Below are 27,374 nucleotides of genomic sequence, written 5' to 3' on the forward strand. Positions count from 1 at the left end.
TGTCTGGTGAAGTACATGCAAAAGGGAGCAATATACTCTATTAATGTTCTGATGAGGTTCGAGTAAAGTGCTGTTACATAATCCTCAGATCTGAATATGATGGTGGGACTTATGATGTGCATAACATAGCCTTTCCATACCACTGTGGGCAGTTGGTGATCAAAGTTCAGATTGCTGTCTATGTGCATTCCCAGTTCTTGCATCACTGGGTTTCAGAATAGCGGTATTATTGTCAATGCCATAATTAGCAGGGAATTCCACTTTGCAGAAGTACAAAATAAAGATGCATTTTTGTGTTTATTTGTAGATTGTGTGGCTTTGTCACCAATCATTTGTCTATGTCAACCCCTTCTGTAGTATGTTATTATCACTGGTGGACTCAATGATTACACCCAATATGCAAGAATCACCAAAAGTGGTAAGCCATAGGCTGTATACTTTAGCCTGAACTGTTGAGAAATAGATTCCAAACAGTAAAGAGCTAAGCACAGACCCCAGGGGTATGCCAATGGTGACAGCTCTGCTGCTACAGGTTGATTTACCAACTGTCACAGTATGTGTTCTGTCAGTAAGCCAGTTGATTACCCATCTAGTGATGTAAGGGTTAATCCCCAGTTGTGAGAGTTTCTTAATGATACCTGTGTGGGGGGTTGTGTCCAACCCCTAGTCCAGGTGAAGAAAGGCAGTATGCAGTGTCTTGCCTTCATCCAGGCCTATTACACAGAATCAATGGACTGTGGCAACATCACAGATTGCCTATAGCATGACTCAGCATACACAGTTGAATACACACTTCAACACACCCTTCACACTGAATATGTTCCCTTAGAAGGGTGTACATCAACATACATCCATTTGAGTTGGGGGGCAGCACCCAATGCATGCATGTATAAACACATCCAGACTTTTCTCATCTGTGAAGTAGACCAGCATGTAATCATAGACCTTTTCTAAATGGACACTAGTAGTATCCTGGCTGTGTGCAACAGACCTGTGTAAGTTGTTAATGCCACATCATGTCTGTTACATCTGTTAAATGTCCTCAAAGAGGTCATCCAAGGGCATGCATGATGACAACACTATCATCCTGTCGAACTTCACAAGGCCAACGCATTTGACACAAATCCACACTGAGGTATTCAATCAGCACTGTCAGATGTGGCCATAAACACCTATATCAAGTGAGTAGACCAATGGATCACATACGTGGCATCTAAATATGTTGAAATGTGTGAAGTGACCTATATTTAGGGTCCAGTGATCAGGTATGTACATCAGGGCTATCTGCTAGGCCCTTTCCTGTCCATTATTTAAGTCACAAATATCACAAATGGCATACACATCCTGTAACCAAACAGCTGTCTGAAGGACTACAGATTGATGGCAATCATTGATTCCAACTGTGATATTAGTATAATACAGACAGTATCAGCACACATCAGAGATTGCTGCCACAGCCATGAAACAAAACCATGGGGGGATTTGTTACATTATGGAAACAAATGCACAACCCAAGGATAATGTAGACATCATACCCTATAATCAGATCAATAGGTATGTGATGTGTGTCCTGGGGTAGATTGTATGTAGAACATCCACCAGCAGGTAGCCACAGTTCTGACTACTCCCTTGTATGCAACACAACTACTGAGTATATGAAGTACATCCACATCAAAGGACATAATACTAGGGTTGCCACCTTTTCAAATGGCCAAAGTGGGATATTTTGGTACAAACATCAGATTTTACAGGCCAACACATACCCACGGTCAGTAACAAGGATCGAACTTAATTTGTTTTGCCTAAATAAAAGCTTATTTTTGTAGCATTTTAGTTGCTTATTCTGTTTCTTATAACATTTAGGTATTTTAGATACACAATAACTGTTTTATGCAACTATTACATAAAATATAGGAAATAATTTTGTCCTAAAATCTCAGGACATTTGCCATTTTTACAATGTTTTGTCAGGACACAACTGCCCAAAGAGGGACTGTCCCTCGCAAAGTGGGACAGGTGGTAACCCTACATAATACCTCTATAGTTCTCAGCCTTCATCACACCAATAACTAAGTACAAAGCACCCTTCTTCATGTACACTCCTATACAGCTTCCAGTGATGTGTAACTGAAGTGTACCACCTTTGCCACAGTGAACTGTCACACATCTTATTGGCCATAGCCAGGTATTCTTTTTGTTGCATAAATATTACTGTCTAATGGTGTGGAACCCCCATCATAGTGTTACACCACATGCATGTGTCATACCTGGTGTGATGATGCACACAGTACATAAATAGCTGTTTGACAACATTGCTTACATGTGTAACATTCCTAACAGTGTGGATTGTGCGCTCTCTCTCTTTACATATATATATATATATATATATATATATATATATATATATATATATATATATATATATATATATATATATATATTTATATATGCCATGCACACCAGTCAACTAGCATGTATTGATCATAATGTCACATACAGATATAGCAGTGTCCCTCCTAACACTTCCAGCAGATGTTATGTGTCAGGATGGCTTGTATGATTGCTCTCATAGATTGCTGACATGTCATAACAGTTGTACAAGTGTGTTTGTGCAGAACCATCTGTGATCACTCAGAATCACATATGTTATGTCAGAGACATAGTATTACTGGTGGTATTATTTTGATATTGTCCATGATTGTGTGTGCTTCGTTTCCTGTTGTACATGAGGTGGTACCTGTGTCCCACTTGTTGGAGATCTCTGCTGACATTACACTCATATTCAGGCAAATCAGTTTGCACAGCTTCACAATATGCACCCTACCCCAATTGTATATAGCATCCCTGATAGATGCATTGTTCATGAAAGGATGTTTATCTCATAAAGGCATCTTCCACATTGTTATCTCACATTCCGTGACAGTTACACAATACACATTTTCACTATGTAGTCTGTACTGTACCATATTGATATGTGATCCGTGTTTCTGCTACAGTTGTCTCCTATTGACATGCCCTCATCTGCTGTACATTAGGTTGCTTCACCTGTCCTCTTTCCCTGTGTTCATTATTACAATTCATCTGTGTTTCCCTGTTTAATACACAAACATGGCAGTCCATGTACCCTTACAGATCATTTACACAACTTCTATACAGAAGGCCTGGAATGAGATTCCTTTATAATCAGAACCAATAGAAGCAGGCAAAGATACCAGTTGGGAACACTTTATTGCCAATACATTTTATCATCTGAAATCTTTTTTTTTCTATGAGCTTTAAAATGTTTTAATCTCCAGCTGTAGATATGTCCGCTAGCATGTCAAACTGTGAAGCAAGGTCTTATCATTAGAATTTTTTTAGGTCCTCCAAATTTTCAGGCTACTAGAAACCAATCTTCACTTTTTAAGGGAAGCCAGAGTCCATGGATATGACATGGTTCTTTCATAAGACTGATGCTAAATTTGTCTAATTGACTACAACACTGCTTTCCATTTATATTGCTTGTATGCTAACATAAGACTTGCCCTTTGATCTTAGGCTGTCTCAGTTAATATAAATGCTTCTTTATATTGATTTCAGCTTAGACAGCATGTTAAATGGAAGATTTCTTATGTTTGATTGCTTGTATTAAATATTAACATATACCTATGTTTTGTCACACTGCAAATGTAATATTCTGTCTGGTCATATTTTATGTCAAACAGAATGGTTTGCTGGTTTTGTGTTAGTAATGTCAAAGTAATAACATTGTTCATGTAAAACTGAGTTTGACAGGGGTTTGGTAGCAATCCACAATTCAAAACAGGACATACAATTGACTATTTACTTCAAGCTGACAGCTTCTCTCTTCCAATAAATTATAGTGAACTGAAGGGCCACCAGCAACACACACACACACACACACACACACACACACACACACACACACACACACACACACACACACACACACACACACACACACACACACACACACACACACACACTTGTGACGGTCATATCTTATGCAACAAAATCCTTGACAATTTAATAGTACTCATAAGAGTTATTACTTTCACTCACCCCATTATTCTGTTGTGCCTCATCACACTTTGGCTACTTGTTCACAGTAATATCAATCAAGAATATTCATAGTTAGTGTAGTCTAACCCTCAACCCCAAATGTAGCAAAGAATTTATTTTAATTGGCAACATAAATGCCTAAAACAAAAGGGTCAGTTTTTCAGGTTCTTGAGGACTTCAGTGTTACCCACATTCTAATAATCAATGAATCCTGAGCCAAGAATCATGCAACAGTGCCTAGAACACTTTCCTCCAAATACTAACTCAACTATTGCTGAAGGCCTGGTAAAATAGGAGGTGGAGTTTTCTTATAAATTTCCTACCACATTTACATTGAAGTAAAGTAGGCTTCCCTCGCTGTTGCACCACTGATACTCAAACTGTGTCATCGAGTAATCTCACATGGCTAACCACTAAATGCAGTTTATATCATCTCCTCTTACACACACACACGCACACACACATGCTTCTTCTGCATGGTCTATAAGGAGCTTTAACTGGACACCTAAAACACAAATAGTAGCATCAAATCTCAACTCTTCTGCATGGTCTATAAGGAACTTTAGCTGGACACCTAAAACATAAATAGTAGCATCAAATCTCAACCTGAAGCAAAAGACTGAGACTCAGTAATACCATGAGAAACCTTTACTTTCTTGAAAGAGTCATTACTAGTGTTCCACACAAATCCACAAATGCCATCATTTTGCATTACTCCATCACTGGACATGTGTAATGCTGAGTTTACCAACAGCCGCTGTCATTTGATCATGAAGGTAATGTCCTTGAGGTAAATTTCATGAATTTATTTACTGAACACATTAACAAATTGCTTATGATTGGCAACCCATTCAAAGTTTCCTATATGATTTAAGAAAGTATATTTATGGTCAAAAATGAATGTTTGGTTTCCTGAATAAGATTAGCAGACATATTTGCAATGTTCAGTTATATCAGCTTGACTATGCTGTTTGGTTGACACACTGCATACAGTGAAATCAAGCAGATGGCACAGTTTGCTTTACCAGGGATTGAACATAAAATAATATAGTTACTTTTACTTGTTCAACCAAGTACATACCAAGAAAAAAATGATTTTCTTTACAGCACTACTGAAGGTGTAACTAGTAGAGATTATAGTACAGAAAAGCAGTATTGCATAGGAATTTCCAGCAGTCAGTGTTGACAAAAACAAAGGAAGAAGATATATATTTCTGAGAAAATTATAATGAGCATTTATATAGCAGATACATTGAACTGTCAGTCATGAAGTCTTGGATAAAATGGTAATCCAGGTGATAAAGGAAGAGTATAATAACATATGGAACTGTTACGCTTGTAGGTGGGGCATTATTTTGTATTAGGATGCTGGACTACATATATAAGAAGAACATGAAGTGACTATATGTGTTATTGAGTGAATGTTCTCTAGTTAGAGGGCAGAGGAGTAAACCAATATGCCATGTTTCCCCCTTATGAATAAACTCTGCTGCTCACATAATACCATTTTGAGAGCGAGGATTATACTCTGATGTGTAAAAAGAGTTGCTAATGCTCAAAGTATTAAATGAAGTTCAAAACATTATCAAATGAAAGCCAGAAGAGGTAGTAATAAAAAAAAACTAACATTTTTAAAAGATCAACTAGCGTAATGGAATCCCACAACTTCCAGTAGTTCATCTGGAACTAGAGCTGTTTAAATAAATGCAAGACAATTCACAATGCAGAAATTCAAGATGCCATTCCATCCTGGCCAGTAGCTTAACATTAATGAACTCTACTGAACCTTTACATATCACTTCAGGAAAGCAGAGGTTCTGCTTTCAATCCTGCTTTCTTATTTACCAGTGCCAGTCTGGTTGTATTCCTCTTCCCTGTATTTGGCACAAATTTAAAGAGCAGAAAACTCATCAAATGGGTAAAGCAAATGGTAAAGCATGTAAATTAATTTACAAACTGAGGATAACAAAGTGATTTAGTTCATCTTAACTACTACAGTGAATGCAATTTCTATGCCTAATAAAATGTTCCTTAGGATTGGGAAATAAACCACCCTGTAGTTTCACACTCTTGGTGGTAAACAGCTTACAGTAGCTTCATCTTTTAATTTGTATCTTCTGTTATTGGATACATGTGGTTTGTCTGGGCTAGTATTACTAATGACAGCTTTGTTGCAGGTATATCTTAATGTCTCCATGTTAGATCACACTCTTTGATGACACAGAAAAGGCACATCTCAACTAACTGCCATTAGTCCTTGATTAGGGAGATAAAAGGATGGAAAACAAAATCACCTGTCTAACCTTGAAAGGTTTTCTTATACTTATTATTAAATTTACTTTTCATTTAAACTGATTACCTACATAATGATCTTATTAGTTTTTTATCTTTGAGATATTTTGTTAGCTAGCATTATGATGTATTTAAAGAGTCATGATCACTGTGAACAGAGATGAATGCTTTCAAATAACAAGTACTTTTTTATTTCCAGAAGAAATTGTAAGTTCTATTAGCTAACCATGTAACACACCAGGTCTTTCTTTACAACAGGACAAACGATGCTTAAATTACTTTGCGGTTGTTCATGTAGGATCTCACTGTCACCAGCCACTCTCTTGTCCTCAGAGTAATATGTTTTCTTGCATAATTGCATTATTAATGGCTTACATGGAATTAACATTTGTCAAAGCAATATTTCTGATAATTCAAAAGAAGAGCAAAGTAAAATGCCAGGAAATATAGAAGAGTACCAGAGACGGAAGTCAGACAAAGGACAATTACACTAATTTAGTGCAGTAAAAGTAGCAGAAACAATTGTAAAGAAGGCAGACTCAAGATTAGGAATCACTTAACAACAAATTGGCCAATGCATACTGCTTTCAAGTAGCTAAAATACCAGGAAGCAAAATGGAAGAGAAAAAAATGTAACAAAAGCATTGGCTGGAGAAGAAGTGAAGAAATGAGATAGGTCAGTTCTCCGGGTCTATATCACTTCATCAAATGGCTATTCAGTAAATAGCAATTCATCAATTGTCTATTTAGTGAAGCCACTCTTCATCAAACAGCAAATTTTAAGTAGGGCAGACAAGTGGTTGGCCAACCGAATGACTGCAAAAAAAAACATTTTAAACCTGCCATGGTTGAGGGCTGCACCCCCCACATCCCCCTAACTAAATATACCAACTCCGAGATTGCACTACAGTGTGGAAATGGGCAAATTCCAGACAATGGCCAACCACTGGTTTGCCCTATTTAAAATTCACCATTCGATGAAGGGCAGCTTTGCTAAATAGATATTCAAAAAATGACTATTTGCTGAATAGCAATTTGACAAAATAATACAGACCCCAGTTCTTCTAGGTTCATTTTCGCAGTGTGGCTTTTGGGACCAGTTGGGTGCAGAATTTAGAAAGAACGGGGATACTGGAAGCTATTGTAGGTAAAAACAGATTTGTTGAAAGCTCAGATCTTGCATCATTCAGCCATAGGCAGGCAGGCACAATGACAAATAAAAGGACCTGTGTAGATGTAGTCTAAGGAGAAATGTGGGGAAAAGGGGAAACTAGGCAGCTTGTCAACAGCTCAGTGGAAACATTGAGAAGGAAGGCAAGAGAAATAAGAAATACATGGGAGGCATGGCTAGAGAGGAAGACATCATGGCTGAAGGTGAAAAATTGTAGGTGGTAGGACAAACAGGCCAGGAGATGGTAAATGTACCACATATAGAAGGAAAAAAGAAAGAGGTATACGCATGTGACAGAGGTGACTAAACAGGAACAGGTAAGTTAAAAAGAAAATGAAGACTAAGAAGTGGTGAACAACGAAGGAAGACATAGGGGCATCAGAAAGGTAGCAGGTATCTTAGAAAGGGTAAGCATAGACAGAAAATATAAAACTTCACAAGTGGTGCATACAGGCTAAATAACTGACAGGTAGGAAGGAGAAAATAAGCATCCTGGAAAAGGCTATAAATGAGATGACAGGTGAGAAGGGGGAAAGAAGAATTTTAGAACTCTGAGTCTCAGCCACAATAAATGTCAGGTTGTCAGGCAAGTCAGAATGAAATTCACAGATAATAATGGGAAGTACCCTTGGGCTCAGCTTAAACAGGTTAGGAAGTGAAAAGCAGCTCAACCATAGGAGGGGGTAATTGCTCACTTTTCATAATCAATTACTTTGCATGTGGAATTATGGAAAAGCACAGATAATGAAAAGCAGCTAGGAAATGCAAAAGTCTGGACTCTGCAATGCCTTTTTTCGGAGGTACTAACACATCAAGGAAGAATAATATCTACAGCTACAATTCTTGGCTCAGAGAGTAACTGTTCAACAGGGATTTTCACTAGTAGTTGGACGTGGGAGGCACTACAGACAGATGATCTTTTTGCCAGTGAAGAAGTTAATCTGTTAGGGTGGGACAACCTTACTGAATTCTGCAATGCAAAAAAAAAAAAAAAGAAAAATATAATAATATATCACAATTGTGCCATTAAATAAAAGTGGAATATGTAGAAAATAAACTTGTAAGAAGACAAGGAAATTGTAGCAGGAAGGCATAAATACAGAAAAGATAATATCAGGCAGAAATGCACAAGAATCATCTGTGGAGACAATGGATACAATAGAATGGTAAACTTGGCAAAAAGGACAGACAAAAAAAGGCAGAAAGCAATGAAAGGTTGTTGTTGTTGCGTCTTTTGGCTTTTCCCGGTTAGGGGTCGCCACAGCAGAACTCCGGTCCGCTAATGATTGGCAGCAGATTTTTACGTGCCGAGTTGCCAGCTCTGACACACAACCTTCAACGAAGGTACGCCTATTCACGCATGTCTCCACACAGAAGACACTTTAGCTGAGAATCGAACGGGACAACATCTTACTGTATGGCGACAACACTACCGCAGCACCACCACCGCAATGAAAGGTCATATTGGATAATGCCAAATATTTAGGCAAGAATTTCTGTTAGTTTTAGATACGGATATAAAAGTAGAAACAGAAATAGTTGGTGTGAAAACAAGTTGTGTCAGATATGAAAGTGACTGAGATATGGAAATCCCATGATAGAACCTGTATAGTCAGGATAGAAAGGGTAAGATACAGATATGTAACATTCTGCATTAGACAGAGCATATAGTGTGAGGTACATGAGGACAGAGAAGCAGATCAGAGAACAAAATAACTTTTGAATATCATAAATATTTAACAGTCTTAACAGTAATAGTAAAGAGAAACAAATGTTTTTCAATTCAGACTGTTGGTTTGTGGAGCACTGCCAATATTTTATTAGTCCACAATGGCGAAAACAGGCACTGGAGAGTATTTTGTTTAAGCAGATTACTTTGTGCTGTATCTGTTTTGAAAAATGAAAATATTAAAGTGTCAAAGGTAGTGCAAGAAATCTTGACAAAACCAAAAATGATGCAGGAACAAAGGCCCAAATTCAAGAACACATTTTAAATATTGCTCTTCTAAACTTAGAAAGTTACTAGAGCAATAGATTTTTACATTAGCACGCATTTCCTAAAGGATATGAAGTTTGAAATGACAATGTATGTCACTGTTTAGTGACTTCAGTCCTCAATAACTTGCCAAAATAACACACATTTTTGAGGAACAGATTAAGAATATGAGAAAAAAATCTGAACATTCTTAGAAAATCAGGACCGTTGAGTGGTAGGAATATCAGAAGTAACTGATTCTCTCAGTTAAAAAACATGCTTAAATAAAATGGCAGGAGTCTGGAGACAAGAGCATTTGTCAAAGTAAGAAAAAGCTTAATAAATTAAGTTGTGTGATTGCCTGAGGTACATACAAAACAGCAATAACAAGCAACCAACATATTTGGAAGACATTTGTTGGAAAGTATATTTATCAGCTTTGGCCTCAGAATGTTATGATTCATTGGCATGATAGGGAAATACAGTGACTGTGGTCTCTGGCTAGAGTCATAAATTAGTAAGCTTTCACTGAAAACCTTAAGCAATGGGCTAGAAAATAATGTTTCATTATAAAGTTTAGAGTAACCATTTTGTCATATTTATCTTCAATATTTTCATATAATAATAATTTCAGCTATTGTATTTGCCAAAAAATAAAGTAAAAAGTACTCTCATAGTCAGTTTTCTGTTTGTATTCTACTTTGTAACCATGACTGTAACTAGTAACATTTTTTTTTTATTTCTGGAAATACTTCACTATGTAAATTAATTGTAAAATCATCTTCAGAGTTAGTATTTGTGAGTATATTATCAAGACACACTTCAGAGAAAGGTATAGACTAGACATTAAGACCTTTCCTTCAAAGTTGAATATCGAATGTGAGATAGTGACAGCGTTAATATAAATGATGATGGCTGAGACTGGGGTCCAGTAGGAATTAGTATAAGATTGCAATGTCAGTTAGCATGGTATAATGGTATAACAGTGTCGGTGGTGAAACTGAGAGATTCGTAAAAGTAACATCTCCAGCATTGTTACTCCATTCAAACAAGCCTAGCATGTTCTGTACAGCTGAAGTCACTATGGCATAAAGAAACACTGATAAGCATTACACTTTACTATATCACTCTCTATTCATAATTAGTAAAACCTCAGTATCTAGAGAGTCCATGGAGTGCTGGACAGAGCTACATGACCTACAATGTGGTGTCCTGCTATGTCTTGTGGCCATTGTTATCCCACTACCACTTTCTCCATTCAGGATTACTATTTTAATGGATAGTGGCACAGGCAGAAGGCAAAACATACCCTCAGTTTCTGTAGCCTATGATGTGTAGCATGGGTGCATGTCATTCATTAAATACCACCAGGTTGTTTCTTGTGTATGACACCGTGGTTACTTGATAGTGTGTGAATTACAAGCCTATTGATACATGTCTTTAAATGAAAGTTAGAGTACTAAGATGTGTGAGATGTTAGTAAATACTTCAATTCACCACTTCTTGGAGGTCTGAGCAGAAAAAGGGGTACTCTGCAATGAATACTCCTCAGTAGGATTTGTATTATTTAAATATGTCAGCCATACCTCTAGAGATATGCTCTAGAGAGAAGAGGAATGAAGGTCAGCAGGACTAAGACAGAATATATGTGTGTGTGAATGAGAGGGAGAATAGAGGAATGGTGAGGATGCAAGGAGTAGAGGTGGTGAAGGTGGATGAGTTTAAATACTTGGGATCATTAGTTCAGAGTAATGGTGAGTGTGGAAGAGAGGTGAAGAAGAGAGTACAGGCAGGATGGAGTGGGTGGAGAAGAGTATCAGGAGTGATTTGTGACAGACAAATACCAGTAATAGTGAAAGGGAAGGTCTACAAGACAGTAGTGAAACCAGCTATGTTATATGGGTTGGAGACAGTGGCATTGACAAAAAGGCAGAAGTTAGAGCTAGATGTGGCAGAGTTAAAGATGTTAAGATTTGCACTGGGTGTGACGAGGGTGGATAGGATTAGGAATAAGTATATTAGAGGGTCAGCCCAGGTTGGAAGGTTTGGAGACAAAGCCAGAGAGGCAAGATTACATTGGTTTGGACATGTGCTGAGGAGGGATGCTGAGTATATTGGGAAAAAGATGCTAAGGATGAAGCTACCAGGTAACAGGAAAAAAGGAAGGCCTAAAATAAGGTTTATGGCTGTGGTGAGAAAGTACATGCAGGTGGTTGGTGTGACAGACCAAGATACAGAGGACAGGAAGAAGTGGAAACAGATGATCTGCTGTAGCAACCCCTAACAGGAACAGCCGAAAGAAGAAGAAGAAGAAGTCAGCCATACCTCTCACCTCCACAGACATTCAGAGAATATTCAGATTTTTACCTCTTATTTTTGGTTTGTTCCTCATAAACTTTGGGGTTTCCTGACAAATCACTGAGGAAGGAAGTCATTAAATAATGACATACATTTGAGTTTCAGACCTCCTATCCTTCAGAAAATACATGCCACCACAAATCCTGTTATTCTAAGATTTTTTCTAAATTTCTAAGAGCAATATTTAAAATCTGTCCCTATTTTTGGGCCTCTGCCCTCCCGTTATTTTAGCCTTTGTTCAGATTTGTTGTACCTAGAGGTTGAGAGGTATGGTATCAGCTCTGTTCAACAAGATTCTTCAGGAGTCTCTGTTATTATCTATCATTATTCAAATTTCACTGCAAGAAAAAGGAAGTCACTGATTTGCTAAAACACTCAGAAATTTCCATTGTTTAATTAATTCTAATTTTGGGAGAATTAAGACAAATAATGGGCAATGGAATATGCGAAAAGGCAGAAACACCAAATGGGTACTAAAAAATGAAAAAGAAGTGTGTGGTGCTTCCTTTAAATCTTCCATTGCAAAGCACCAACTTGATATCCTCTAGTGTTGCTCTTTGTTATCAAGTGATATCTAGGTGGCCTGCAGTAATTTATTTAAAAAAATAATTCCATCATATTTTTACTGCTGATGAAAGGATTATACTGTGTATTATATTATATCCTTCCTTATATTGTTTTAATTTTTATGAGTAATTAGGTGCCATATTTCAAGTTATGGTATAACATTGCGGAGGGTCTCTGTCATCCTGCAATGCTACTCCAAATCAACAATTTTGCTGCTACCCCAAATATGATGTCATAGCAGGGGAATAGTATGGCCGAGAGTTACGCTAGAATCATTGGTCTTTTTACTGAACAGTAGTGGTGCTGCGGTAGCATTGTCGCCTCACAGCAAGATGTTGTCCCGTTCGATCCTCAGCTAGAGCATCTTCTGTGTGGAGGCATACATGAATAGACGTGCCTTCGTTGAAGGTTGTGCATCAGGGCTGGTAACTCGGCACGTAAAAATCCACTACCAAACATTAGTGGACCAGAGTTCCGCTGTGGCGACCCCTAACTGGGATAAGCCAAAAGACACAACATAGTACTATGGATTGGTAACAGACTTCAGGAAATGTTATATGTTAATCTGAAGGTACCTGATCCCATGGCATAGCCCTGGCATTGAATAAAGACAGCTGCCTGAGCAGTACCACCTATATTGTTCCATAAAGTTTACTATGAGGAGTCTTAGAGGACTTTTAAAATAAGTGGGTGTGGCCTAAATGCTCAGGTCAATGGGCTCACCCTAGTATAAATGCTTTTGGAATGCAGCAGTGTAATCTAATAAGGAATGTTCAAGGTCTGCTACTTGAATTCCCTGTATCTGTCCTTGACACAGCATTCAGCAAGCACAGCACCAAATATTTATCTGGCTTATTTACATCATTATAAATAAATAAATCAAAACACTTACTTTGTTTGCTGATTGTTGACTGTGTTGCATATAACAAAGGCTCATTCACAATACTACCTCAGACATTTTGTCAAAGCATATTAGGTTAGCTTTGCTTAAATTTTAAAGTAATTAAAATTAACTGCTAAACTGTTGAAATCTTGCTAGTCAGAGACATATTTGGAAACATTCTGATCTTAGAGGAGATGGAGTAAAAAGTGGTACTCTAACTTTATACATTGTTAGTACACAAACTTTCAGTACTATTTATATTATGCCTTAAAAGGACCATCATGTTAATTAAAATTCATGTATCAATTCACATAAAAGATTACATGCCATTGCATAGTATTTTAATATTCAATGTATACCCAATCATGTATAGCCTCTGAATTTATCAAACTCTGTTATCATTCTAGCTGTCTTAAAATGCCTTCCAAATCTGGAAACTGTACAACCACTATTAGTAGAAGCCACAACCAGTAATGAGGACATATCGAGTAATGAAACAGCACTGCCTGTACTATGAGAAAGATCACGGTAGTCTCAGAAACAGGGTCACATTAAGAAAATCTCTGTAAATCAGACTCTGCCTCTCTCTCTCTCTCTCTCTCTCTCTCTCTCTCTCTAATCAGTACATGTGACAGTTCCTAGTGTAGACTGCCAGTGTCAGATAATGTCATTGGCATTTCACATCTGACAGTTCCTAGTGTAGACTGCCAGTGTCAGATAATGTCATTGGCATTTCACATCTTTGTACTGATGACAGTCTTGTCTTGTACAGATTTCTTCTGTTACATCTGATCAACTACCCATGTTTGTCTCAGCTATACAACATCCCAGGCCATCAGGTTGTTGAATTACAATGGCTTCCTGCTGCTCTGAGTATTTGCCATGCATTTTTGTGTTTTAAGAATTTCTCCTGCCAAAATTTAAAAACAATGGTCATGCTCCATAGTCAAATTAACATAACAAGACATTGAAGCATAGAATTATTCATTTTCCTTCCCATCAACAACTGAAAATTTTAGAACCCAAGTGATGGTTGTTTATGCCTTCAAGCAAAGCCAAACAGTAACATTTCTTTGACCTGGCAGTATGCATTTATGTCATTGTTTTTAGTGTATGTATAACTCTATCCTCTTGCTCATCTCAGTAGTAATATCTCAGACTTGCTATTAAATGCCGGAATCCCATCCTTGTGAAAAAGAAAGACATGTCTGACTTGCAGATTGTGGTCAGTAGAGATATCTGGAGTCCCATGACATGAATAAATAATGTAGGAGGAATAAGGACTGAATCTGATGATGCATGGCAGAGCTTAATAATTTCCGGATATCTTGAGTAGCAGTCAACACAAACAGCTTGATAACAGCCTTTAATTTGAAACAGATTTGTAGCTATTTTATTTAATCAATTCTTTGATATTTCATGAAATAATATTCTTTCTGTGACATTGTTTTATGAAATATATTGCATGTCTTACAGTTTTCATCATCTTTTTAATTTGATGAGAAACACCAGGGCAAAGCACTATACCACACATATTTCTTTACATTTCTCTAAACGTGGATGTGCTTTATGTACTTTCTGAAGCATTTTATTATACAGTTGACTAGATACTATGACTTCATTGGATTTGAGCAACAGTCATTGTGAATAAATATCATCACAGAAACTCTATAATTGTCAAGTTGTAATGCTTTTCCCAGGCTGAGACTGAAATTAGTCATTTGTGCTCTATCTTGGTTAACACATTTAAATAAGTAAACAAAAACAAACAAACAAATAAATACATAAACAAATAAAAAAATGAACAAACTGTGGCACATTTTCATAAGAAGTGGATTTTTTCCCTTCTTATCTGGCCATCCTGACAGCACCATATTTTCTAGCACTTGCATCTTAATGTGCACTTAAGCAAGATGGTGACAGCTGATTTAACACCCCAGACCTATGTAGAAAATAGGAAAAAGGGGGTGATGATGACTGATGACGATATTCATTTCAGGCATCAAACACATTCTTTTAAAATGCTGTGAAGTCCTGTAAATAAGTCAGAACACTGCACAAAAATGTAAAATGAAACGTACAGTTTGCAGTCTGCTTTACATTAAGCTTTTCATAGCCACTTCACCCTGCATTCTGCTTCATTTCGTTTAATGGACTGTACTGTTCAAATGAGCAAATCATCAGCTTCATGAATCTGTGCACCGTATCATACATAAATGTGCAAAGTGACTGCTTCACAAACATTTAAAAGGTTGTCTGTGTGACTCTATGGATTATTTACTACTTAATTGTCTGGGAGGCTGTTGTGACTGATTGCATAATGATAGTACAGTTTAAGTTAAACTTACCATAACAGTAGATGTTTAAAAGAGTACTGCTGCAGTAGCCTTTGCTATGTGGGTTATATCCTGCCAGAGATATAACAACCTGCCAACTTCCAAAGCTTCAGCCTACCTTCCATGTGCCCAAACTGTCAAGCAGTTTGAGCTGACCTAACTAAATGACAATTTTGGGTGCAAAGCCCCTCAGAGTTTTCCTGCCATCAGAAACACTGGGGCTGTGCCCTGAAAGGAATATGCTAGGAACAACAAAACATAAATGTCCACACTCTGGCATAAAAAAAAAAAAAACCACCAGAAAGCAAAGGAGATGTAGGGAGGGAGGGAGTGGTTACCACAGCAGTAATTAGTCAAGCATTTACTGTTATGGTAAGTTCAACTTACACAACTGTACTATGTTCTTCATATTGATCACTGCTGCAGTAGCCTTAGCAATATGGAAAGATTATCAAGCTAACTACATTTGGGATGTGGAAGGAGAAGAGTCCAGGAACCCCTGAAGAATGGTCCTTGAAAATCTTGCTCTGGACCTAGAGAAGGAATCATGTTTATAGTGCTTTGTGAAAGCATGTACAGAGGACCAAGTAGCAACTTCTAGAATATTTCTAAAATCCATACCTTTACAAAAAAACATAAATGAAACCAAGACCCTGATACAGATGGCCTTGGCCCTCCCTGGAATAGATTTATTATGATGAGTTTAACAAAAGATAATAGCCTTAGACAACCATTTAGAAACAGTCTGTTTTGAAATAGGTTGTCCCCTCTTTGTCCATTCTGTAAATCAGAATGTGTGATATATCTTTAAGAAGCTTTCCAGTGAGTCAGTACATAAGCATAAGTACTGAGCACGTGCAAGCAAGAATGCCATTTTGAGTGAGCAGCCAGAGTGAGAGCATGCAAGTATGTAGTCAGTCAGTTATTAGACAGTTTGTTTAAGTTTAATGTTCCTGCCATCCATCCTGATGTATTTGTATACAATAAACTACTTAAATGAACACCCAAGCCTCAACGTCTTTTTAATGCACATATGAAGAGCGATATGGTGTCAGAATGTGATCCAGAGTTACAACCATGAGGCAACCGGTTAAAGTTGGAGGAATATAGAGGAGTGGATCATCCCTACTGCTCAAATGACTTACAAAACTGATCAGAGACAAATTCCAGGTACTAAAACATACTTAAATGATTTCTTTCATTACAAATATAAAACAAAGCACTCAGAATGCTCAAAACAAATGTCTTATTAAACTAAATGTCCAAAATGCTGACATATTGATAAATATATTCAAAATAATTACAAAAATGTGTGAAACAATATCAGAAGCACATAAAATATACAAAAAAGGAAAAATGACCGTATGTTTTCATTATGTGCAGCTTTTTGTATTGACAAAAGCTATTCAAAATATCCAAAGTGTGCAAAATGTTTGCAAGTGCATGCAGTATTACATTGCTATTATTTCTCAAAGTAAAGTTGTTTCAAAGAAAATTTCACAAACTACAGTTATGTCAAGGCATATTGCGCAGAGTACAATATTTCTAAGAATTTATCGTGCATTTGAATATTATTACAAGTACCTGGTGTGTGTATATTCGTGCATAATTATAAAGGCCATATTGCATTGTGTTTTACTATAATCTGTGGGCATGGCAGAAGGATTTTACAGACATGCACTACTTGCACTTGATAATATTGCAGAAAATTGGAGAGTGAGCAGGAATATGATATTTTCATACAGGCTGCTTTTTCTAACAAAGCAGCCTGTATTTTCATACAGGCTGCTTTTTCTAACAAAGATGCATGTACAAAGACATTTAATCTGCTTAGTTTAGCTGGTTCAGAGACCATTGAATGAGACCGTTCATTTGTGTATGCACCTGCTGTGTTTTCAGAGGAGGGGGAAGACTGCCATATTGTGGCACCGGCTGAAACACGGGAAGATCCTGTGTGTTTAAAACATAAATTTAGAGAAATGTATAACCCCCAAACAAATATTACTGTAGAAAGGCACTTATTTTAAGCAAGGGATCAAAAGCCTGGTGAAACTTTTGCAACATATATAACTGACTTGAGAAATAAGGCTAAAACATGCAGATTTGGTGATTTACAAGATGAACTGATAAAGGACAGGTGTGTGTGTGTGTGGTATTAATAATGGCATAGTGAGAAAAATTTTGCTTCAAAACAGTGATTTGACGTTAAATAAGGCCATTGAGATTTCACAGATATACGTGCTTACAGAAAAGCACACAAACATGCTTACAAATGAGAATAGCTGTGGAAGGCACAGTGACAAAGCTCATGTTGATAGTATGCAGCACATGGTTAAAAAAAACAGGCCCAAGCACATGGCAGCTACTGCAGGTCTTGTAACAGTCCCTGGGAAACCCCAAGTCTTTCCAGCAAATTCAAGAGTATGCTCAGTGAAGCATAAGGGTGAGACAGCAAAGTCAAAATGTGCCCCCACCTAGCTTCATAGTCAACTGTCATAACTGTGGTGGAATCATGAACCCGAAAGAGAAAAGTGCTTAGCTTTTGGTCAGCAGTGTCATTCTTGCAATAACTGGAATCATTATAAAAGATTTTTAAATCAAATAGGCTACATTCTTTTATTAAATGAGGGCATTCCAAGAGGCAAGTTGATCGATTAGAAAGCCGTGGCCCTACTTTTCATGTTGATGGTGTGTCTGTGCTTGGTGAAACAGTCAATGCAGTAGATTTGTGGGTTAAGAATGAGATCTTTTGTACTGTTTGGATTAATGGGAGTCCCATAGAGCTCAAAGTAGAGACTGGCTAAAAAAGTACAATGTCATGTCAGCAGAAACGTTTGCTAAAGTAAAAGCTGCAGAACAACTTGACATGACAAAGTGTGCAAAGCTTGTTGTTTATGGTGATGAAGAGATTCAAACTGAAGGCTCAGAAGTACGTTCATTTTATTCTGCTGTGAATAGCTATGACTTGCAATTTTATGTAATCAAGAGACATTTACAGTCATTATTAGACCTCAGAGACAGTTTGAAACTGGGGCTGTTTTCATTTAATAAAGAAGTTCACCATGTAAGCGAGAATGACAACAGCTCAACTTTCACCAAAACTATTTTTTCTGAGTATGCTGATAGTTTTGCAGACAAACTAAGCAAACTACCAGTTGTGTACTCTATGAAGTTAGACCCAAAAGTCAGCCAATTTATTAAACCAACACAGAAAGTTCCAGTAGCTATGCAGAACAGAGTCAAAGCTGAACTAGACATAATGGTAAAGCTAGGACTGATTTGTCCAGTAGAAGAACCTACTGAATGGCTATCCTCCATAGTGGTAGCTCATAAGAAAAGCTCAGGTGATATCAGAATATGTATTGATCCAAGAGGTTTGAACAAAGCATTAAAAAGGCCTCATCATCCAATGCGCACAGTCAAAGAGGTTGCTGCCCTTATGCCAAATCCCACTGCTTTTTCTGTCTTATTTGCAAAAAGTTAATTTTGGCAAATTTTGTTTGACAAAAACTCTTCATTGTTAACCACATTTGGTACACCATTTGCAAGATACAGATTTCTGAGAATGCTACGCAATAAATTCTGCCAGTGAAGTCTTTCAGCATGCGATGGGCCAAATTTTGTTTGGGCTATCCATGTGATATTCTAGTAGATGATAGGAGGCAATGGTGAAGCTGAAAATGATAGAAACCTCAAGAAAGTTTTGTAAAGAGCATCTGAAGTGAATCTTAAAATGAATCCTCAGAAATGCAAATTCAGGCTACAAGAACTTTCTTATATTGATCAATTGTTTACCAGTTTAGGTTTACAACCAAATCCTTCCAAGCAGAAAGCACTTCTTGAGATTCCAGCTCCAGATAATGTCCAAGCCCTACAATGTTTTTTGCATGGTCAATTATCTTGGCAAGTTTATTCCAGGTTTAAGCCAACTTTCAGCACTGCTCAGAGAGCTGACATGAAAGATGTAATTTGGTCATGGTCAGAACAGCACCAAAGAGTATTTGATGTCCTGAAGCAGAAAATTGCCATCCCACTAACTCTCAGCTACTATGATGTTCACAAACCAGTTATTCTTTCCTGTGATGCTTCAAAGTTTGGTCTAGGTGCAGTCATTCTTCAAGAGGGTAGACTATGCTTTGAGAAATCTTACCCAGACTGAGATGCAGTATTCCCCATTTGAGAAAGACCTTTTGGCAATTGTGTTTACATGTTCAAAGTTCCATGATTATATTTATGGTCGACCTATCCAGAATGAAACTGACCACCATCCTCTTGCTACTTTTTTGAGAAAGCCTATGCATGCAGCTCCAGTTAGACTGCAATATATATGCTCAAATTGCAGAATTACAATTTCAATCTTGTTTACACAAAAGGCAAACTTCTTTATCTTGCTGATAGTTTATCCAGATCACCCAGAAAAAACACAGAACAGCATAACAATAGCAAGTTGATTTTGAGGCCATGGAGGTGAGAAATTGTTCTTCCACACATCTTGATGAGCTCAGAACTCACATAGATTCAGATCCAATTCTCCAGAAGCTAAACCTCTTTATCTGTCATGGATGGCCTTCAAAGCAATCTTGTTTACCAGTAGAAGTGCAACCTTATTTTCCCACAATGGTATCATCATGAAAGGTCCTAAAGTGATTGTTCTAAAGTCCTTGCAACAAGAGTACATTAAGAATTTGTGTCATGGCCACCCAGGAACTGATTCTACCAAAAGAAGGGTGAGAGGTCTAGTATTTTGGCCTTCCATGTCAAGAGATAGTGAGAAAGTGCTTTCATCTTGTTCAGTAAGTAATAGTACAAAGCCACATCAACAGAAAGAACCACTTCAGTTAAGCCAGATTCCTGAACTGCCTTGGTTGATAGGAGCCACAGATATCTTTGAGTGGAATGGTCATTATTATTTGGTATTAGTAGAGTCGTATTCAAACTGGTTCAAGATTGACCTACTACCTAACCTAACTTCCAACAGTCTCATCACTAAGTTGAACAGACATTTTTCTGTCCATGTTAGTCTGCAGAGAGTCATTTCTGACAATGGTGCACAGTTTACAAGTCAGCAGTTCAAAAGATTTACTGAAACATGGGACTTTATTCACATTATGAGTAGCCTGGAACACCCACAGTCAAATGGCTTGGTGGAACATGTGACTCAAAGTGTAAAACAGCTGTTGCAAAAATCAAAACGAGTCAATACTGATGGTTTTCTAAATCTCCTGAATCTCAGAAACATTCCTCATGATAATCATCTTGGTTTGTCTGCCCAGAGACTTTTGTCACGATAAACCAGAACCACACTACCAATCAGTAGCAATTTGTTGGTTCCATGTGCTAAGAACAACAAAGCAGTGAAAGCTCAATTCCTGAAAAAGCATTTGTCCCAGAATTCTTATTATACCAAGACCAGCAAACTGCTCAATCCATTACAAGGATGGGAGATAGTGAGCATGCAGACAACAAAAGGTTTTGATCGGATTGGATTTGTGAAAGGTTTGTGCCAAGAGCTGAGATTGTACTTTGTAGAATCGCAGGGAAATAGAATTTAGGCAGACTCGGAAACATTTATTACTGGTGTCCAAGTCAATGTTACAGCATTTTGCATGTGATAAAGACTCTAGTTCTCAGAGTGACTTCTCCAATGTTCCAGTTCCAGAGGACATTCCAGCAGATATCCCTGTTCTTGAGAATAGCACGGGAGTCCTAAAGCAGAACATTCACCTGTGACTATCCCCATTGCTAAACCCAGTCCTAACTATTATATTACAAGATCAGGTCACCTTTCCAGACCTAGTTCTAGATACATGGCAACCTGGACATGAATGTTGTTTTGTTTATTATTGTCTGTAAAATTTGCATGCCTATTCAAATATCATTATCATGGCAAGACAGCTCGGTAAAGAGGGAGAATGTAGATCAGAGTGTGTGATATGTCTTTAAGAAGCTTTCCAGTCAACAGGCAGGTGACTATAAGTACTCAACACATGCAAGCAAGAGTACTTTTTTGTAGTGAGCAGATGTAAGCATGCATGTGTGTGCTAGTCAGTTAGTATGTTTAAGTTTAATGTTCCTGATATCCATTCTGATGTGTTTGTATGTAATAAAGTACTTAAATGAACACCCAGGCCCCATTGTTTTATTCAGATATACAAGACGAGTGACAAAGAGGACTAAGAATTGAGCCAAGGGTAACCCCCATGGTGACTGTCAGTAGGGAAGAGAAATCTTGGTGGCATTTAACAGTTTGTTGACTTCCAGTTAGATGGTTATGGAACCATGTACGAGCTGAGTGACTTGAGTTTTAGGGTAGACAGTTCACTGATGAGTTTCTAGTGGGACACGGTGTTGAAAGCTTTAGACAGGTCCAAGAAGATGGAATATACTAGTTTACCTTTATTTCTATGTTGGTTGACAGGACAGTTGTAATACTATTATGGGGACTGAAGCCATGCTGTGTATTAGCTAGGAGATTGTTAGATAAGAGGTAGTGCATGCGCTGGGTATGGATACATTTTTCTAGTATTTTGCATTCTTGTGTTATATAGCTTATTAATAAGGGAGTTCCAACAGAGAGGCTTATTCATGAATATGTCATTATATTTAGGGTGCACAAGTACTGATTTTTCTCTTCATCTGTTTATGTGCTGGTATATGTTGGCATTGAATGTGACATCTCTATCAGTGGGGTCCATTTGCAGATTATTGTTGGAGATTTTGCCCAGGTCATCAGCAAGGTAAAATAGGTTTAACTGGGAGAAGTCCTTAAAGTTCTTCTCATTTGGTGGTGGGGTAATGCCACTAGGCTTGACAGAGAATATGACTGACTTATGCTTACATTTAATCAGAGATGAGGAAATGCAGGCTGCGTTATAGGCAGGTTCTTGGTTGGTAAGGACCAAGTCTGAGATATTAGAGTCTGTGGTATTAATAAAGTCTAGGAAACACTCAGCATATTGATTTTTGAGGTATAGGTATGCCAAATAATGCTTGGATAATTGAAGTCCTTAGCAAGAAGATACTTGGCTTTATATTTAACTCTTCAATGACATTATGGTAATTTCCATGATCTTTGAGGGATATTGATGGGGATCTGTAGCTTGCAGTGAAGTGATAGCTGAATTTGTGAATGGGGATTTGGATGCCCAGGTCCTCCAATGTATGATTGTGGGTAATCTGATGTGAGGTGATTGTATTTCTGACCAATACAGATACTTCCTCACTGCTACCCAAGGTCTTGAAAGTGCGATGGTCACTAATTCTGGAACAGATGGAGTGCTTTCATTGCACTGGGGGCAGCAAAAGCTTTAAGGAGTTTGCAGAAGCCTGATAGGAGAGGTGTAAGCCTTCCCTGAGTGAATAAGAGACTTTTGTCTACCATCTCATCCCAGGCTGACACACACTGGATCCCCTTTTAATGGCACTAACTACTTAGCCATTTGTTAAATCCAATTATCCTGTCTTGGTATCTTGGTATCATTCTTAGTGAAGGCAGGACACTGATCAAAACAAGTGTCATCCTGTAGAACAGAGCATGTTAGTACCTTTAAAAAGCATTTCCAGATGTATGCATGTTCATATAAATAGTGAGCACATGCAGGTAGCAGTGCCATTTTGAGAGAACAGCCAGAGTGTTAACATGTATGTGTGTGGTAGTCAGTCTATTTATGTTTATTTAAGTTTAAGTTACAAAGTCTCATTCCTGATGTGTTTGTGTGTAATAAAGCTGCTTGAACAGAACCCACAACTGTTCATAGAATCATAGGATCATAGGAAGTTACTAGGCTATTGGCCCTGAGACCCTTACAAACCTAGCCAAGAATTTAGCTCATGTTCATCTGTTTTATCCTGACCAGACCAATGACATGGTGTCAGAACTGGGATTGAGAGTGCAACTTCTTCAAGCCATGAGGTGCAGAGTTGAAGGTGAAGGCAGACTGAGCAGGTTGAGTGATACAGAGCTCAAACAATCAAAAAAGTCCAGAAATGAACTTAAAGTAACCGAAACTTGCACAAGCAATTTATTTTGCAAAGAAAATTAAATGAAGCATTTGTAAGGCACAAAAATGCATTATTAATTAAATGAGATAACACAAAACATATTATTAATCAAACAAAAGGCACAAAACGCATTATTAAATAAACAAAATATTCAAAAACCACGATTTTTGATAAAACTAGCAGAAATATTCATATAGGGCTCAGAATTACCTCTGATTTGCATAACGAGCATGTTTAAAGTAAAACAAACACAAGAAAAGTATAATGAGCATGATAAGAGATTAAAAAGGCATAACAAGTGCAATAAAAGGGCAAATAACCTTAAAAAACAAGGTGACTGCATGGCTTTTAGTAAATAACCATGTTTTGGGCATGAACTACTATTTTGCATTGACCAAAGCCATTCAAAGCATAACTAGAGTTGTTTGAAGCATCTCAGAGTGTGCAAAGTGTTTGCAGACTGTATGCTTTATTACAGTACAATTATTTCAAAGAGTTTGCTGTGTGCAAAGTACAGTTATATTGCAAAGTGCAGTCAAAGTGCAGCCATTTCAAAAAGTTTCTTGTGCTGTGTGCATTTATTCGCAGAGTGCCACCATTTCAAAGTGTTTCTTTCACTGTACAGAGTTATTTCAGAAAGTACAGCCATTTTGAAGAGTTCTTGTGCTGTATACAGTTTATTTGCAAAGTGCATTTATTTTGAAGCGATTCTTAATCTGAGCTTCTTCTGCTGCATACAGTTTATTTGCAAAGTACAGTCATTTCAAAGTATTTCTTACACTGATAAGGAGTGGTTCAAAAAGTACAGTGATTTTAAAATGTTCTTGTGCTACTGAAACTTATTTGGAAAAGTGCAGTTATTTCAAAGAGTCTGTTGTACTATCGGGCATAATTACAAGTTCTGACATAAAGTTCTGGCATATTTGTGTGTGTGTATGCTCATACATAATTCAAGCACCTTCACTACTGTGTGTTGATATGGCAAGAGGCATTTCACAGACCCAGTCCACTTGTGTTTGATAATAGTAATACAGATAATTGAAGAGTATTTGAACAGGAATATGACATTTTCATACAAGCAGCTTTTTCTGACAGAGGCATTTCATACAAGGGCATTCATTTTGCTTAACTTAGCTGGGTCGGAAGCCATTAAAAGGAGTGTTCATTTGTGTATGCACCAGCAGTATATGCAGGAGAGGGGGAAAACTGCTATATTGTTGCACCAGCTGAATCAAGAGAAGACCCTGAGTGCTTAAAACATAAATTTAGAGAAATGTGCAAAATGTTACTTTATAGAGGCACCTATTTTATACAAGAGAACAAAAGGCAGGTGAAAACTTTGCAGCTTATATCACTGACTTGAGCAATAAGGCTAAAATGTGCAGAGTTTGTGATTTGAAAGATGAGTTAATAACAGACAGGCTTGTGTGTGGTGTTAATAATGCTGCAGTGAGAAATATTTTGCTTCATGACAGTGATTTAATGTTGAGCAAAGCTATAAGATTTGTCAAATCAATGAGCTCATAGAAAGACACACAAGTATGCTTGCATGTGATAAGAGCATAGTTTCAACAGCCTCTAGAGCAATCATAGACATCATGCAACATGTGGCAAGCAGAAACAGGCCTAAGCACATGGCAGCTGCAACCTCTGCATGTTTTCCAGGGGTATCCGGTAACTTTCTATCAACTTCCAAGACTAGATCAGTAAAACGGACATGATCAGTGTAGTATAAGGGTGAGTCAGCAAAACCCAAGTCAAGTCTTATTGTTAACATTTGCAATTGTGGTGCCAGTCATGAGTCTAAAAGAGAGAAGTGCTTAGCATTTGGTCAACAATACCACAAGTGTAAAAAATGAAACCACTTTCAAATGTTTTGTAAATCAAGCAAGCCTCGTTCAGTTATTAAGAAAGGCCACTTAAAAAGCAAGCTGATCATGTAGAAAGCTGCAACACTACTTTCTATGTAGATGGTGTATCAGTGGTCGGTGAAAAGGTTAATGCAATAGATTTGTTGGCAAAGAATGAAGTATTTTGTACTGTCCTGATCAATGGTAAACCCATGAAGCTCAAAGTAGACACTGGTTCAAAGTGTAATGTTATGTTAGCAGAAACATTTTCTAGAGTGAGAGCTGGTGAGCAAATTAATTTGGCAAATTGCATGAAGCTTGTTTCTTATGAAAAACATAAATAAAAATAAAATCTACATTTTAGTATTTGTACATAATTTGGGTTTTTACATGTACTACTTTTATTTATGTCAATACACGGTATCTATTTGAACATTGTCTCTTTAAATTTTGTTATACAATGAGTGACAATTGAATAATTGATGTTAATAATTTTGTATAAAAACACTCTGAAAACATTCTGTTTTTGTATCTGAAGAAGTCACAGTGTGGACAAAAACGTGTTTGATATTGGATTTTACCTTCGTTAATAAACTTTTTTGGAGCTTTGGATATTCATTGGTGTTCTGCTACTCCTTACACTGGTTTATTGTATCTTGTTTCTTATGAAGATGAAGAGATGAAGAGATTAAAACTGAAGGCTCAGTAGTGCTTTCAGGCTATTTGAGTGGGAACAGTTACAGCTTACAATTTTATGCAGTCAGAGGACCTGTGCTGTCATTATTAGGTCTCAGAGACAGTTTAAGAATGCAACTACTTTCTTTTACCAAAGAAGTCAATCATGTAAGCACATCCCAGTTCCAGTATCACTGATGCTATTTTCTCAGAGTATGCTGATGTTTTCAAAGACAAGCTAAGAAAACTTCCAGTTGTGCACCCCATGAAAGTAGACCCAGAGGTCAGTCTAGTGGTCAGACCAGCAAGGAGAGTTCCAATAGCTATGCAGGATAAAGTCAAGGTCCAGTTAGGCAAGATGAAGCATCAAGGTGTGATTTGTCCAGTCGTAGAACCAACTGAGTGGGTGTCTTCCATGCTAGCTGCTCATAAGAAAATTTCAGATGAAATCAGAATTTGCATTGAACCAAGAGACTTGAATAAGGCATTAAAGAGACTTCATCATCCTGTGCATACAGTCAAGGAGATTGCCACCCTCATGCCAATGCCACTGTTTTTCTGTCTTGGATGCAAAGAGTTCATTTTGGCAATTAATGATTGATCACAAATCTTCACTACTGACTATATTCAGTACCCCATTTGGTAGATATAGATTCCTCAGAATGCCTTTTGGAATAAATTCTGCCAGTGAAGTCTTTCAGCGTGCAATGGAGCAAATTTTGTTGGACTATCTGTGTGCTATAATAGTGGATTATTTACTAGTTGGAGGAAATGGTGAAGCAGAGCATGACAGAAACCTCAAGAAAGTTCTGGACAGAGTGCATGAAGTGAATTTAAAGCTCAGTCCTCTGAAATGTAAATTCAGGCTACCAAAAGTTACTTATGTAGGTCATTTATTTACTAGTGCAGGATTATGTCCAGACCCTTCTAAACAAGCAGCCATTCTTGAGATGCCAGCTCCAGACAATGTCCAAGACTGACAGTGTTTTCTGGATATGGTTAACTAATTGGGAAAATTCATCTCTGACTTTAGTGAGTTATCAGCACCTTTAAGGGAGTTGGCATGCAAAAATGTTGTCTGGTCATGGTTGGAGCAACACCAGACAGCATTTGATAACCTCAAACGGCAAATTGCCAACCCTCCTACATTAAGATACTATGATGTCTACATACCAGTAGTTCTTTCCTGTGATGCTTCAAAGTT

The sequence above is a fragment of the Protopterus annectens genome, chromosome 1.part0 (assembly GCF_019279795.1).
Source record: "Protopterus annectens isolate FY-2018-M chromosome 1.part0, PAN1.0, whole genome shotgun sequence".
In the NCBI taxonomy this organism is placed as follows: Eukaryota; Metazoa; Chordata; order Ceratodontiformes; family Protopteridae; genus Protopterus; species Protopterus annectens.